Source organism: Papaver somniferum, chromosome 7 (assembly GCF_003573695.1).
Source record: "Papaver somniferum cultivar HN1 chromosome 7, ASM357369v1, whole genome shotgun sequence".
NCBI lineage: Eukaryota > Viridiplantae > Streptophyta > Magnoliopsida > Ranunculales > Papaveraceae > Papaver > Papaver somniferum.
This window is the reverse complement of record NC_039364.1, coordinates 150,560,813-150,578,580: the sequence shown is the minus strand read 5'-3', so window position 1 is coordinate 150,578,580 and position 17,768 is coordinate 150,560,813.

Genomic DNA, 17,768 nt, shown 5'->3' with positions numbered 1-17,768 from the left:
ATATAGTACGAGCCCACGAGTGCTTGTAGACAAATAGATACCCCGGATCATAAGAAGCTGCGTCCCAAATTCTACCACGATCAAGGTCGGGCATCATGTCATCAACATGAGGAAGGTGCGAACCTTTAACTTTTACTTTTCCTTTGCCTTTTCCCTTGCCTTGTGTGGGTTGTTGACTTGGACCACCTTGTTCTACTATTCCTTGGCTTTGGATTGCTAATTGAGTTGGTTCAATCTCATTATCTTCCTCCTCACTCTCCTCTTGCTCATCTTTCTCATCTTCCTCCTCAACATCTCCGGTTTTACTACGATCACGACCACTCTCACAAATTTCCCCTCTTGTATTAGCACCCAAACGCTTTTTATTTTTCCCTCGAGGAGGCAGAGATTGAGGAGTATCAAGACCATCCTTCCTTCTTTTCTTAGTGACATCATCTTTAGATTTTCCTTTGTTAACCTCATTTGCTTTAGCTTCCTTTGCTTTAGATCTATTTCAAAAGAAGCATGAAATAAATATAAGACAACTAACTTTAATTTCTAATACCGGCATAGATAAACCATACGGCATAGAATCATAAATACCGGCATACTGAAAAAAATTATCGAACATGCCGGGATATAATACCGACATAGTATATCAAAACGATTACATGCCGGGAGCAGCTGCCGGCATTGATAAATAAGTTTCTAGGATGCCGGTTTACTATAGGAAATTCCTGGATAAGAAAACTCAAGTACCGGCAGCTACATAAAATAAAAATAAATGCCGGAACGGAGTATCGACATTGAAATAAAATTGTCCAAGATGCCGGTAATAGTTCTAAAGTTTCTGGATACAAAAACTCTAGTACCGGCATGGAATCTAACATATAATGTACGCCGGAACAACTAACAAAATCATAGGGCTTTCTGTTGATTAGAAGCTTGCTACCGGCGTACTCGTAAAAGTTCAAGTAAATGCCGCTACTAGTTTCAGAAATGGTGTTCATCCTAAATTCAATGCTGAAACTAAGTTCCGGTGCAATCTTCAACCTAAATTGAACGCCGGAACGGGATACCGGTGTGGTCTTCATCCTAGATTGACTGCCGGTACTAGTTTCCGGTGTGGTTTTCATACTAAAATGAGTGCCGAAATTTCTGAAACTCAACTGTTTCATTTAGGGTTTTGCGATTTCGACCTAAACCCATTGCTACAAATCGATTGAAACACTAATTAAACAGTTTTAAATGACTTACCTTCTCACAGAAGCCATATTTCTGAGTAGTTGATCATCCGATAAATCTTGTTCTTCGTTTTCTTGCTTTTGAGCAATCAAAGCAAGCCTTTTCTTTAATTTTTGTTGAGCAATCGATTTTGATTTCGATTGGGCATCTGATTTGTTTCTTGGAGGCATTCTTATGGGTTGGTTTTAATCGACGAAGAAATTTTTGGTCCAACGATTAATCGTAGAGTATATGAAGAACGATGAAGAAGAGGAGAGGAAGATGGAAGAATTTTTTTGTTTCAAAACCTAACCCTAAGTATTGAGTATGCCGTCACAAATCAAATGGGGGATAACTGATTTTGGTTTTTTGGTTTTGATTTTAAGTTTTTAATTTAGTGGGAGGGTATAACAGTCTTTTCATAATTTTTAAAAATTAATCTAAGGATGTTTTAGTATTTTCGCCCGAAAAAACACCCCTTAGCAAACACCTTTAGTTGGGGGAAGTAATTCATATCCAACCGTTAGTTTCCATATCTCGAATTGTGCGTTCTATAGTCGTTGAAACTTTAACTTTGAATTAATCATTGATTAATTTTTTTCATATAAATTATACACTTTACTCACTCGATTAAGACTATCATTATTTCTATTATTTGTATGCAGTTTTTTATTATAGTATTATAAACTAACTCACTCAATTGAATGAAGATGGATAACTGCAGCACAAAGAGGACAAGTATAAAACGTCAAGCAGACAAGCATGGCTGTATTTACAGATTTACACAGCTTCCCAATCCCCAATTTGATATATCTATGGCTATGATCTCCAAAAAGGGACCAAGATATAGAATGCATCATTTTGCTTTATATAGATTTATTTAATCTATCTTTGTTACAACTTTTTAACCACTAAATTGGTATACTTTTGTGCTCTAACCTTATATACTAACTTTATTCAATTAGTATTCCTTTTTAATTTGATAATGAAGTAGAACACGCAGAATCAATCCCTTTGTGACAAAAGAAATTATACTAAAAAAAAAGAGTGGAATAGTCTTGAGACCTGAAACTTGGTCCATAATCCTTTTTAGTGGATTGGTTAGCTTTATAAATATGTCACATTCAACTATTATTGGTTAATCTTCTTAAACCCTGCGGCCCTCCAAAGTATCGGTCCAACTATCATTTCAATTAATTTTTAATAATTTCATGTTCATCTCTCACTCGACGATTTGTAATGTTATAATTTTCTTCCTTCTAACCTGAAATCCACGTTGGCAATGACAAAGTCGACTATATATCGATGGATTTAGCTTTCTTGGAAAATCACAGTGAAAAAGATTGTCGATAAAACCAAAAACTGCTAAGTGGTTTAGGATTTAGGATTATTTCTAATTATTAGGGTTGTTTAGCTGAACAGTGTCTGTCATGATAATTTTCGAGGGAAAAGTTTAATTTTGGTATACGTATTGGTCACGGATTAAGAAATTTTCAGAAATATATTTGGACTTCATTTATTCCATGACAAAATCCTTAAAATATAAATGCTGGGTCTGTGCAATTGGGTCACTTATGACGTCACTCCTCCGAAGATTTGAAAGTTATGCAAAAATAAATAAATTGTTCTAGAGGTTTGTTCGAAGGTTACAGGAGCGAGTCTATATGAGTTGAATCAGCCGCCTGTTATGATGCCTTTTGACTCGTATTTTCTTTTTGGTCTTTCGATTGCTTTTCGTGCAGGATATATACTCTAACTGCTACGTCACGTTTAACATGCAAAAGACTGTTCGAATCAATTGCACCTTAAATAGACCGAGAGTTTACAAGTCAAGGAGAATCTCTTGAGTTTTGACCTTCCACTTGAGCTATGATGGCTTGATCTTCCGGTAATTCTAAGTTTCCTTTGATTGACTCCGTGTTTTGAATTGGCCATGACATCAAAAATGTAGACTTTTACGTGTAAATTTAATTACTCGTTTAATGGAGGCTATATAGATTAATTGGGGATGGTAAATAAAACAAATTCTGGTTAGCTTTAATTAAGACTAATCGTATTTAATTCGGATTGGTTTTATTTAATTATTTGTTCTATTTAAATTTTATATTTTCTTTTTAAAACGGTTGTATGAAAAATCGATGTCATTCTAATTTATAGATCATGATGACTAGTTTAAATCGTCATGGTACAAATTTATTGACAGTGACGAATTTTACTTGATAAACATTATTTTGATTTATAAATTTGTACCATGACGATTTGAACAAGTCATCATGATCTATAAATGTGAATCACGACGACTCTGTGTGGTCAATTCTAATTTAAAGCTTAAAAGAGTCGTCATGGTTAAAATTTAGAACACTGGCGGCTATATAGGAAAATTGTACAAGTTCATTTTTGTTTCAAAATTGAGAAGAATCGTCATGATTAAAATCTGATAGTCTTCCAAATTTTCAAGTAGAATCGTCATGGTCCACTAAATTTTTACCATGATGATTTAGAAGAGTCGTTATCATCTATAAATTTGAACTGTGATAAATTTTCATGATCAATTTCATATTTAAAATTTTAAAAAGTCACCGTGTTTAAAATTTAGAATAATGGCACTATAATAGACATTGTACATGCCCATATCTGTCTTAAAATTGGAAAAAGTTGTTATGGTTAAAATTAAGACCACAACTCTATTTGTTTTATTTTTACCCATAATTTAAGTGGCTCGTTATGGGTCAACCATGCCGACAGTGAAAAAATCTGAAAAAAAAATCAACAAAAAAAAGATCAAAATACTTATTAAAAACATTTAAAAATTATTAAAAAATAAAAAGCTTTATTTAAAAAAAAATACATAAATAGGATGACGAGTGTCATAATTTTAGGGATTAGGGTAATCTAGTCTGTTTACTATATTTAGACACCCCAATCCACCTCCCATCCCAAAATGAATCCATATAGCCCCCAATTAAACGAGGTTTTAATTAGGAGGACGAATTCTTTTAAGAAAATCCATGTTAAGAAAAACTACAAGTAGTTTGGATTGATCACATAGACGTATGCTTCGCATCCTATCCGTATTATATTTCTAAGATTTAGTTTTGAGGAAGTTCGATAAAGTCATAGTTGGCTTTTGTCGTCTGACTGGCCCTTTTAGCTATGATACTTAAATAAGAATATTTAGAGTTATTGTTTAAGTTTAACTGCATTGATTTACTATCTTCTCATCTCGATACTATATGCCAAGAAATATTATTATGGTTTACCTCGATCCTTTTGAACAAGTTTTTGCAACTGGTTTTAATTTGGATACAATAATCTCCACTTTCTTCCCCATTCCAAGATTTAACAGCCGCCAGTACCTCTCTTTTGTCACTGGTCTGTGTTTGTGACCTTTTTCCTTTTGACCATTATGCACACACTTGAACAATCTAGTAAAATAACAATAAATGTAGAGGTGTTAATAGTGTTTCCAAATGCGAAACAATATTCATTTTAAACATTTTTGAATTAGACGCAATCCATTCCACCCGTTCTTTAAAAAGAGTAGTGGACTTGTAGTTATTTGGTTGGTGTTTGAGATCCCTAATTTTAAAATTTTCCACCTAAAATTGTAAAGCTCTAAGAAAGAGATGTTTCAGGATCTTATTGACTCCCTTTAAAGATCTTATCACACCCTGCCTCCCAGATGTGTCACTATTGAAGCACAGAACGCAGTCTGAGAACCTTTGTCCTTGATCCAACCATTAGGATGTGCCAGTTAGTAATCCAATATTTAACAGATGCAGAGGACGCCATGGGAAAAAAAAGGGTTCGCATAAGAAGTAAATCATGCATTCCTTACGAAGGGACATTCTAAAAAAATATGCTCCAGGGATTCCACATTTTGAGCGTATAGAGCACGGATATTAGGAATGTCCACAAATTTAGCCAGAATAACATTTGTGGGAATTACGTTCTGCTTACACTTAATGTAGACATGATTCATAGTAGAGTTGTAGAGAGATTTGGTGGAGAAATTTTCCGAAGGCATTTGTGTCTATCTAACAGTGTCCTTCTTAGAGTTGTTTAAAGTAACCATCAGAATAGCCTCAACAATGATATGGTTAAATATGCTTTGAATCAAATTTATGTTATAACAATAATAGTTAATTAGCGAGAAGGATATGGAAAACTCATGATACATTATTAGGTAAGACTGTTGGATGAATATCATGTTCGAAAGGAATCAATTTGTCTTCAAGAATGTGACTGATACTACCATTACCTACCTCCCAAATGCAATAAGGCTTGATTTAGGTCAAGCTTTTTTTAATAGAATTTCATATCCATGATCTATCCTTGATAACATTTAGGTTAAGAGCATGTCTGCATTTCCTATAATATTTACCAAATAGCATATGGATTTGTCACCAAAGTCCAGGCTAATCTACCTAGTTGTGCCATGTTGTTTGCATCAATATCTGTGAATCCTATACCACTTTTGTTGATGGATTTGCATAAATATTTCCACGCTCTAAGATAAATACCAATTTCCCTTCCTTTTTTCCCACCAAAAGTCTTTGTAAGGAAATGAATTAATAGGTAACTTCTTTAGGAATTTTGAAATATCTCATCTGATAAATGGAAAGAGACTCAAGAATAGATTTAACTACCACTATTTTAGCGTCTTGAGAAAGAGCTCCACGCGTTTGGCCCACTCAGTTGGGGTAACCTACCGCGTGCACTAGCTCTTGAAGCATAATCAGCCTCGACTTTAGTAGGTTTTCTTTTTGCATAGAGCTTGGGAAGCTCGGACCCGGTCACGACCCGACAGTCTCTCAAATTTTTCAGCCTACTTCTAACTCTATAAATTATTGAGTTGAAATATTGAATTTCAGAACTAGTGATAAAGAAAGGAGTGCTCAAATATAAGTCTGTGATGTTGATCTTCTTAACCTTAAGTATCTCTATGATCATTTTTCCAAACTTATTGGGAAACTTGGGGTTAATTTTTTTCATATTTTTGAAAGTTTATAACTTGCCCAGAGGCATTGCTAAACCGATTAGTAACATCCGTAATATTCTTAGCGTATACTGGAGAAGTCTTTGTAAACAGAATATAATCATATGGGGAAAAGCAAATGGGTGATTGGAATGCCACACTAATTCGCGTAATTTTACCCTCAGCTTATTCTTTTCTTAAGAGCCTAGTAAGACATTCCATACAGAATAAGAATAAATAAGGAGGGTCCTTGTACCTAATTGGAATTAAGTAACTTATTTGTTTAAAAATGAGTTGGGGATTTATATATTCATAAAGATTAAAGGTTTACCTATTCTTCTGTTTTGATTTATTTGGAGGAGGAAAAGTAAAAACCTACTTGGAAACCATTGAAGCAGAAGTATAAGGAATAAAACTATGCTTATCCATGTGGTCTGAGGATTTAGCTATTATATCTGCGAAGAAGGGGTTTAAGAATTCTTTGAAGAAGAATGGGTGTAATTTGTTCCCTTTAAAAAAACTAATCAAACTTTAAAATGGGTTTAAAATTAGAGGATTTTATAAAGCCAGATAGAGTTATCAAACAATCACTAGAAATTAGAAATGAATTTCTCTAGGTGAATTTTCCAAAATATCAATTGAAGCTCTACGATTAAAATAGTTCTACTTCCTTAGGATTGTTATTTACAATAACCCGAGTCAAATCCGGTAGTTATGGTATTGGAGGTCGATGAAGAAAAACTTGTGACGACGATGGAGTGAGAGTCAAGAATTAAGCAATGGGAAAAATATCGTTTGGTCCTTTTTTAGGTGGGCCCTTGTCTGTTTATTCCTTTGGTCAAACGCTCTGTTTGGTCCATAATTATTTAAAAATATTTAAATGGACAAAAATACCCTTCCGTGTTAATTTTTTTTGTAGCAGTTCATTCTTCAAAATGAACTCCTGTTAATTTCTACTTATTTTTTCAGAAATCACCTAAAAAAACAGAGTTCATTCCTAGAAATGAACTCCTTATAAAAACCTAAAAAAACAGAGTTCATTTCAGAAATGAACTCCGTATAAAAACCTAAAAAAAACAGAGTTCATTTATGGAATGAACTGCAACATCATCATCTTCGTCGTCTTCAACAACAAAGCACGAGTTCATCTTCACCAACAACATCTTCATCACAAATCTTCGTCATCTTCATCGTCTCCACCATCTTCAACAACACTAGTAGCAAGAAAATCAAGAAAATCAAGAAAAAAAACTCGTTTTCATCGTCGTCTTTATCAAACAGATGCAGCAGCGGATTAAAATCAAGAAAAAAACTCGTTTTCATCATCGTCGTATTCATAAACTCGTGTTGTTTCTTTATCAAACAGATTTGTTTCATCGTCGTCTTTATCAAAATGGATGCAGCAGCAGATTAAAATCAAGAAAAAAACTAGTTTACATCTTCAGCAGCAGCAGCGACGAAGATGAACTTCAACAGTAGCAGCATCACAAACCAGAGTTCATTCCTGAAAATGAACTCCGTCATCTTCATCTTCTTCATCAGCAGCAGAAACTCATCTTCATCATCTTCATCCTCTCCATCATTAGCAGCAACAACAGACGAAAAAACATCAAAATCTTCATCACAAACCAGAGTTCATTCCAGAAATGAACTCCGTCATATTCATCTTCTTTTATAGATCCGAAACTTACCCAAGCATGTGAAGATGATAAAGGTTCATCATCATCATAAATAGCAGCGGAATCTTCAACCTCACCGTCTTCATCATCAAAACAGAGCAAAACAGCAAAAAGAAAAAAGAAAAAAACGCAAAATGTTCATCGTAATCATCATCTTCATATTCATCACTAGCAGAGAAAAAAAATGGAGAGAATAGAGAATCGTTCATCATCATCTTCATCTTCTTCATCACTAGCAGGAAGAAAATAAAAAAGAGAAAAAAAGAGAGAGAAATTCTAGATCTGAAAATATAGGAGAGAGAAAGTAAATATGAGAATGATTTCTTCTCTCTTACTTTTTGACTATATATATGGTCCTTATCCAAAAGGGTATTTCTGCCACTACAAGATGACATTTACATCATCCATGACATCACCCTAGGACCAAATTATAATTTTTAGGACCAAACTATAATTTATATTACCAAATAGGACCAAACAGACAATTGACTAGGTCAATTGGACTAGACTCTCTCTAATATATTATTCCTAGGACTATATGGTATTTCCTTGTTAAGAAATTTTGACTTATATGCTAGGAAAAATCAAGTTCGATATTCTGTTGATACTTTAAGGGAGTCTGGAAATTAATACATTTATTTTGAATTACCACCAGGTGGAGGTGAGTTAGACAAAAATAACGATATACGGTCTTTTTTAGTTGATAAAGTAGGCAAGAGTCAGGGTTGTTGAGTTTATATGACTAAGCCTATTTTAAACCCAAATGTTAGCCCAAAACTTATAATGCAAACCTTTTGGACTCGACCATTATTGCTGAGAATTCGAGTTTTACGACACATGATATGCGCCAAAGAAGATGTTATTGAGGACGTGGATGATAAAATGAAAGACGAGGGTCAAATGGTAAAAATTTATCAAGAAGTGGTAGCGATGAATCTTTTATAAGGTATTGAAAACAAAATTGTAATGAAATTGGTGATGAAGCAGTAAATTTGAACATGTTGAAAATTGATGGAAACAACAAAATCAATGTCGATTCATTGCTACAATTATATTGGTGTATGCAAAGGTTATAGGGAAGTAGTAAATTTGAACATCATGAAGCAGGTGTTAAAGTATAATGAGAGGATTTACATGTCTCTTGATGTTAAATTAGTTGCAGAAAGTGACAAGAGTTTAGCTTTGATTTAGTACAGTTTCGGAGGTGCTCGAGTTGCTGAAGTGGAGCAGGCGCATGAGTTGGTTAGTAATATCATGAATGTATTTTAAATTTTTTGTTGGAAAATTTGTGGTATTAATTCATTTGACAAATTTATGGCTCTTAGATACTTGATTGTATATCATAGGTGTTATATTTGTTTGATCCAGGAAATTACAATTATGAAGATGGATTAGTGATGCATTAGATAATTGTGGTATGATTATGAATTTAAATGAGCTTATCATCCTTCAGTGGGTAGTAACAGAGCTTTGATTTCTATTTTGGATAACACAAAGTTTCAAAAATATAATGAGCTAATTGGTTACAATATTATTGCTTCTGTGTTTACTTTTATTTTGAATGGTTTTAAATGAGTCAATATGCAATGTCTATTCTGTGAGTACAATGAAAGAGTTGTGTGTAGGAAGGATTTAAAAGTGAGGCACTTTTAAGCCGGTCCCATAAATTTTGCAGGCGATTTGGATGTAGTAATGTCTGAAGAATAAAGATAACAGGAAATATGTAGGAACAACTCGCTTCTTAATAACTTCATTTATAATAATTTCTTTTTGATGCTTTACCTTTGACTGAAGGGGCTTATACAAGTTAGATATGAACTCTAACCCGATCCTTACGTTGTAGGCTTCAAATAATTTTGTTTTATATTGATTTGGATGACAAATTTACTGATACAATTCAAGTGGATTTGACTAGATTGGTTTTTGATCACAAAATAATTATGATTGTTACTTAGCATATGGTCATTGTACATCCTATTTTAAGTTTAAGAGCAACGAAATCATTAAGATTTCGTCAATAAGTTTGAATAATGGAGGACTGATATAGATTAATATTACAAATTTTGAAATATTTTTTCAACAAATTGAATAAGAAAGAATTTAGTGGGGTGAAATTGTAGAAGATTGAACTTCTGAAAATATTGAACAGTTGGATTTATTGGAGGAGACTGGACTTTAAATGATAATAATTTTTTTTTTTAAAAGTGAAAAATGTTCTCAGTTCTAAGAATATATATAAAGGTGATGGAGGCTAGAACATAATTTCTATAATACTCATGCATTTTTCGCATGATCATGCTCAAACATGCGTCATTGAATGAGATGAAGCTTCATGTCAAGCTTGTGTTGAGCGTGCAGGGAATGTTGTCCCCACACTATAATTGCACCATTATGGCGTACAAGGGAAGTGAGATGCTGGCCAAGAGAAAAATTGCACCACTATTGTGCAATCGTAAGTTAGGCATTGGTCGAGAGTTGAAAATCGCACCAAATAGGTGCAATTTCTAAAAATTTGTTGTCGCAATTTCAGGTGGGATTGGTACATAAACATCCACTGCCCTTTTTTTATTTTCAGAAATGTCAGTAAGACATCTATGGAAATGGGAGTTGGTTTAATGTGCGTTAAAGGTAAGTACACCATTAAGCTATAAAGCTTAGACGGTAAAGCATAGATAACGCGAAAGCATCAATACTGCTTTGTATCTTTACCGATGGAGCATTTGATGCGTAAGTATCATTATTGATATGCTGGGAACCAACAATATATCAAATTGATACATTCCGACGGAAAGGTCTTTGATGCACTATCTTGTGCATCATTTGCGAAAGACCCTTTGGATTTAGTTTCTAGTCACGACATGGATGAACTATAGTATGTGTTTGATCCATTCGAGCGACGGAGCTGATTACATAGGCTTCCGCAATGAGCTGCAACATTTTTGGTCCAACATTTTATCGTTCATATCATCAAACTAGGAGGTGATTGCAATATTTTGGTAACTCATATAATCTAGTCTCGGAATTGTGAAGCAAGAGATGATTATTATCATGCTTGATGAGGTAGTTGCAGTCTATTCCTTGGATGCTCCTACTTCTTATCAAGCCATTCAACGTAGGCGTTGCACCAATTGTGAATTGGCGCTGAAAAGGAATTAAGCTAGCCTTTATGCAAGTTACGGGAAATTTTATTTGCGTCACAGGGGTGATGCAATACAGAGATGACATGATCCTATATGATGTACCCTTGGCACAAGCAATACCAGTACATGCTTTCAGCTCAATGTTGAAGCGAAGTAAAGAAACTGGAATAGCCTTGCAATGCCTTTGTACAAGTCCAAGGCATTTGCCTGGACAAGACTTGGAAGTCAGGAGATGTGTGAAAAATGCATCAGCATTAGACTTTATGGCCTTACACCCTTAGCAGAAAAAGATTAAGTTGGACGCATATTTTCTTAGAGGAAGTAAAGTTTTACATCCCGATCACTGCGTTCCGAGTGGCGCATCGGGGAGTTTTGGCCTGCGAGGCTAGGCGCCGAAGGTATAATTTACCCGGTGATAGACGCATTTATGTGTCTAATTTGTCCTTAACGTTCCGTATTATTAGTACTCGATTTCGTACTTATTATGGTGTTTTGTGTGTTTGTAGGTATTTTTTGGGAAATAAATATTGTTGGAAAATCCGGCTCGAAAAGTTGCTCGGAGCACCCCGGAGGACAATTGCTATACGGACCCCCATTTTTGCTAAGTGTCACCCACGGCTATATGTATCCCATTTTGTCCACATCACCCATTTTTGTCCACAACACCCTTCTCCTTCGTTTGAATTAATTTTTTTGGCGGGAAATATTTTTTTCACCTGCAACATATTCTTCTTCGGATTTGGAGGGGTTGCAGTGAGACTCAATGGCTGAATTTGCACGGGATGACTTTACGGAGCGTAACAGGCGTGGTATGGTTGATTGTTTCGATTGGAATTAGCTGCATCGTCGGATTGAAGCTAAACAGGGCAACCGTGTTCACAAGAGAGACAGTCACGGGATTACAACGAGTTTGGACGTGTACGTTGGTTGCTTCAGAAACGTGAAGGAGTTAAACAAATATTCTACGCACGTATCCAGACGCGTGCAAGAGAAGAAAATATTCCCAGAATATTTTCTTTACTGCCCGAGTTCAATGAAGAATATTGAGAATTATGGCGTGATTAAATGAGGCTGAGGAGTATAAATAGATTGCTTGGATCATAGAGAAGGGGGATGGAGAGTTTGGGGATCGTTTAGAGCAAACCCGGTTTAATCATTATTTTCTCCCATTTCATCACTTGTAAATGCTTTTGGGCAATGAAAAATTATTCTGAGTGTGTTTCCAATATGCGGAGCTAAACCCAATCCTTGGGGCTATGGAGGAAGCCATTGTTTCGGGTAAAAGTGATATATTTCTATTAATTAATTACAACAACTCTATTATGATTTTTGCATTGAACTAAAAATTGTTTATATGATTTTGATTAGTTAGGTGTATTTTCTCTTGATAGAATATGCTTGCTTTAGGGTTTTGATATTCTATGCTTGGATTAACATCTATTCTTTTGGAAATCTACATGTCTAGGCAATACTATTAGAATCAATTTGAAAGTTGAGTTGCATAATTATTATTTCATTAAATCACTAATATCAACCAATGGTGGAATCCTAGCGCTATTCTCTCCATAATTTTCACAACATCTTTTTAATTTAGTTCGCTATTTTTATTTATTAAAAAAATCTAAAAATCCGCTTTCACAAGTCTTGAACGAATCATATTACTACAACAACTTTGAAAATTACATCAAATTTTTGGCGCCGCTGCCGGGGACTTGTCTTTAGGCTAGAGTTTTTAGATTTTTTTTTTAGGTTTGTTCTTATTTACGTTTTTGGGTTTTTGTCTTTTTCTTTCAGATTTTGGAATTTGGAGCGAAATAAAATTTTGCCAAAGCTTTTGGTGAATACTTAAAAACTGGAGTAAAAAGAAAAGCGAAAGGAGCGAAAGAAGAAGATTTTTTTTTATAAAAAAAAGAGAGAAAAAAAAGTGAGACATTTTTATTTTTGTAGATTTTTTTTTTAGACTTTCTTTCTCTTTTGCACTTTATATTTTTGGACTTTGGACTTTAAATTTTGGGACATTATTTTTTTTAAACCCTACGGAAGGGTAGTTTAAATATAAAATTTTTGCAGAGAAGGACGGTGATTACAATATCACCTCGGCCCCTCGGGTTCGTCCATGACATAGGAGTCGTGGCCCGAGTCGACTACAAAGGTTCATCCCCCGTCTGGTACGGGAGGTAAGTTTTTCGAAACACTCGTGAATCCCCTGTCAGCGAGTTACTGTCTTCCTTCGTATGCATATATGTTGAGGACTTGAAAACGGCTGCTTTAATTTCCTAGTAAAGGGAAAGGACTGGCCATACAAGATAAGGGTTCGGATTTCATCACCGTTCTCTTCTTGCCTACCTTAGGAAAACGACACCAAACGCGAACCTAAGCCTAAAATTTTGACTAGAACGAGACCGATAGGGTAACGAGCTTAACAGTAAAGTCATTCGAAAGATATTGGTTACTCTTTTAAGCATACTTCGAAGTTCATGACGGTTTCTGTAAGTTGAATGCGTGACTGCGCCGTCTTGTAATACCGGTGAGGCCTTGGGTATCAAAGCTCCACCGAGCTTCCCTCGCCTCTATTCAACATACTTTAACTCGGATTGATTCCAGAGGGGTTTGCTTAAATTGTAACGAAAATTCCCTTTCGAAGGATTAGAAGCTGGTCTATAAACAATCTAAGTGGAGCCATCATGCTTTTTGTTTGCTAGAAATCAGTAGGTTTGCTATGGTAGAGTCAGCCTTGTCAGTGGGTTTATTTTGAGAATGTCAAACTGGTACAATAACCAATACAACGAATATCCAATTGAACAAAATGGACATTACTACTTTGACCATAGTGTGAATAGTGGTTGGGAACATCCACCTTTTGAAGGTTATGGGTCATACCATGATGAGCCTAATTACTATTCACATACCCACAGGTCATACGAGCAAAACGATCCTCTTATTTCTCTAGAAGAGTCTCTCAAGAGTTTCAATGAGTCAACACAGAAGTTTCACTTATTTATGAAAGAGACTTATAATATTCCGCTTCCAGAAGAGTCCGTAGAGCAGTCAACTAAGATGTCTCTAGAAGAGTCCCTCAAGCAGTTTAATGAGAGTACAAATAGGATTATGGAAAAATTTGCTCAAGGTAGTCCTAACTTCCAATATAGCGTTCCCAATACCACCCTTGAAAATAAGGATAATTTTTATTCACATAATCAAGATGACGAGGTTAGAATTGGTAACACTACTAGTTTAGATGAGGTTCAACCATTTTCATATTATTATAATGATGATTATGATGAGGATAGTGTTGATGAAGAATCAAACACATATAGGCATAGTGATCAGGAATTTGTTACTCCAATTGAGCTTTACAATAAAAATATTATTTCTAGTTCAAATCCAAATAATTTTAGTAAATATTCACCTATTCAAAAGGACGAGGATTTGACTAGAAGTATCCCCGTTTTAGACGATGTAGTATCTCCTTTTTGCGAAGCAAATAATGGTTTAGAGGAAAGAGTCTATCCTGAGAATATTGTTTTAGAGTCTAGCGAGTTAAAAACGCTAGTCTTAGAAGAAGATAAACTCGTAGAGATAAGTGAGGATGCTGATTGTAACTTAGAAGAATCAATTGACTATTTTCAAGAATCTGATGATCTAGAAATTAGGGAGATTGTGACTAGTATATCTAGAGACACTGAAAACTCTAAATTTGGGGGTGATTATCACTTTCGTAGTGCCTTACCTTTAACTCTCAGAAAGTCCCCTCACTTAGGACTTGATATATGTGCCCCAACCATTGTGCCAGAATACCTTCATACTAGATCTCCTGAACCTAATAATTTCCAGGAAGAAGTTCAGTTGTTAGAAACCCATCCTCTGGTTGATGTGGTTTACCCAGGCGATAGTACCCAAATTGACTTTGTTTTCCCACCAAATATTTTTCAACCAATTGTGGGAACGTATAAGTTTCAGATGTGTTAATTATTGAGTTTTGAGACTAAACCTAATTACTTTAGGAGATTAGGGTCGACACATTTGTTTAAGGAAGACCACCACGTTCATTATGGTCAGCTGTGTAAGTCAAATTTGATTGACTTAGAGGATCCCCAGTTATTCAGGTTACTTTTATGTGCTTCTAAATTCTTAGTGAGTATTTCCAAACTCTACAACCTGACCTTCAGGATCCTGCCTTTGACGAAGTCCAGCCGATGAAAACCTTTTATCTAGACCCAGTTATAGAACCCGAACCTGAACCACAACTAGATATTGTTATCTTAAAGTTAAGTAAGGGTATGTTCGGTATCTTCATGGTCTGTTGCGATTTTCTCTTCGTTTGGGTAACATTTTTTTGATTCAGATGACCCGCAATTATTTCGGCTGCTGCTATATGATTCTTCGTGGTGACTAATCCTTTCTTAGTCTGGCTGAAGACTTTAAACTTAGCACTTCCTGGGAGGTAACCCATGCTCATGCAACACGGTAATATCTTTCCTTAACTCTTTTGATTCAAGTGGTAACAATTTCTCCTTGTTCATGCTTTTAATTTTATCTTTAGAACATTGAGGACAATGTTAGATTTAAGTTTGGGGGTGGGGAAGAAACTTTTTGTTAGCTCTTAGCTACACCAAATAAACTCCAGAGCCTAGAAATTTATGCTTATTAAGGTTGGCACTAACCAATCTAAGTGGATGGGAACATCTTGGTTGTAGGAGTTGAGGAACCAATCTGATTAGATGGAAACATCTAAAGAGTCTATTCATAAAAGCAAAGAGCTCAGGTGTTACAATTAAAAAAAACATGGTAGTTTCGCCATATCTCGTTGAATCCTAATCCTTCTGTTTTTATTTTTTAAGTGATTTGGTGGGGCACACGATTCAAGTTGTTACCTTTGCTAAGGTGGAATAGAGTGATTGAGATACCAAAAAAAAAAAAAAGACCAGACCATTAGACCAACCAGAATAAATTCAATAAAGTCGACCATTGGTGCCCTTGTATATGCCAGTTGTGTTGACCTAGAGTTAGGTTTATCGACCACTGGTCCCCTTGTATATGCCAGTTGTGTTGATATTAGTCAGACCGGTACCTCAGTCCATTAGGATAGGTTCACCTTGGCAGAGGCCTTCAGACAGATATGGGAAACACCGTTCACTTTTTACCATCTCTTTATCCATCTTCTTAATCTTTCCATGTGATTGGTTGACTCCGGTTATGATGTCTAGAAACTATCTGAGTAGAGCTCTGTCACTTATATATGAATTATAGTATGCCGAGTGCAAACTCGTGTACAACAATTGGAAATTCACATCAGGGTACTTCCTCCTATAGTCAATGATTGTATGTCAACCAAGGTGATTCTTTAGTGCCTTCCAAGTTTCTGCGTAGATAGCTAGGGTCTGGAGTAATGGTTTTGTGGGTACACCTCTGGTAAACCCTCCGGAGAAAATACTTCGCCGCTAGGCCACCTAGCGGTTTAACGGCTTACTGCACGTGCTAAGTGTAGTCATTTTTATTTTTTATATTAGATTTGCTTGAGGACTAGCAAATAATAAGTTTGGGGGTATTTGATAGACGCATTTATGTGTCTAATTTGTCCTCAATGTTCCGTATTATTAGTACTCGATTTCGTACTTATTATGATATTTTGTGTGTTTGTAGGTATTTTTTGGGAAATAAATATTGTTGGAAAATTCGGCTCGAAAAGTTGCTCGGAGCACCCCGGAGGACAATTGCTATATGGACCCCCATTTTTGCTAAGTGTCACCCACGGCTATATGTAGCCCACTTTTGTCCACAACACCCTTCTCCCTCGTTTGAATTAATCTTTTTGGCGGGAAATATTTTTTTCACCTGCAACATATTCTTCTTCGGATTTGGAGGAGTTGCAGAATTTGCACGGGATGACTTTACGGAGCGTAACAGGCGTGGTATGGTTGATTGTTTCGATTGGAATTAGCTGCATCGTCGGATTGAAGCTAAACAGGGAAACCGTGTTCACAAGGGAGACAGTCACGGGATTACAGCGAGTTTGGACGTGTACCGCACGCGTTGGTTGCTTCAGAAACGTGAAGGAGTTAAACAAAGATTTTATGCACGTATCCAGACGCGTGCAGGAGAAGAAAAAGGGAAGAAAATATTCCCAGAATATTTTCTTTACTGCCCGAGTTCGATGAAGAATATTGAGAATTATGGCGTGATTAAATGAGGCTGAGGAGTATAAATAGATTGCTGGGATCATAGAGAAGGGGGATGGAGAGTTTGGGGATCGTTTAGAGCAAACCCGGTTTAATCATTATTTTCTCCCATTTCATCACTTGTAAACACTTTTGAGCAATGAAAATTTTTCTGAGTGTGTTTCCAATATGCGGAGCTAAACCCAATCCTTGGGGCTATGGAGGAAGCCATTGTTTCGGTAAAAGTGATATATTTCTATTAATTAATTAAAACAACTCTATTATGATTTTTGCATTGAACTAAAAATTGTTTATATGATTTTGATTAGTTAGGTGTATTTTCTCTTGATAGAATATGCTTGCTTTAGGGTTTTGATATTCTATGCTTGGATTAATATCTATTCTTTTGGAAATCTACATGTCTAGGCAATACTGTTAGAATCAATTTGAATGTTGAGTTGCATAATTATTGTTTCATTAAATCACTAATATCAACCAATGGTGGAATCCTAGCCCTATTCTCTCCATAATTTTCACAACATCTTTTTAATGTAGTTCGCTATTTTTATTTATTAAAAAACATCTAAAAATCCGCTTTCACAAGTCTTGA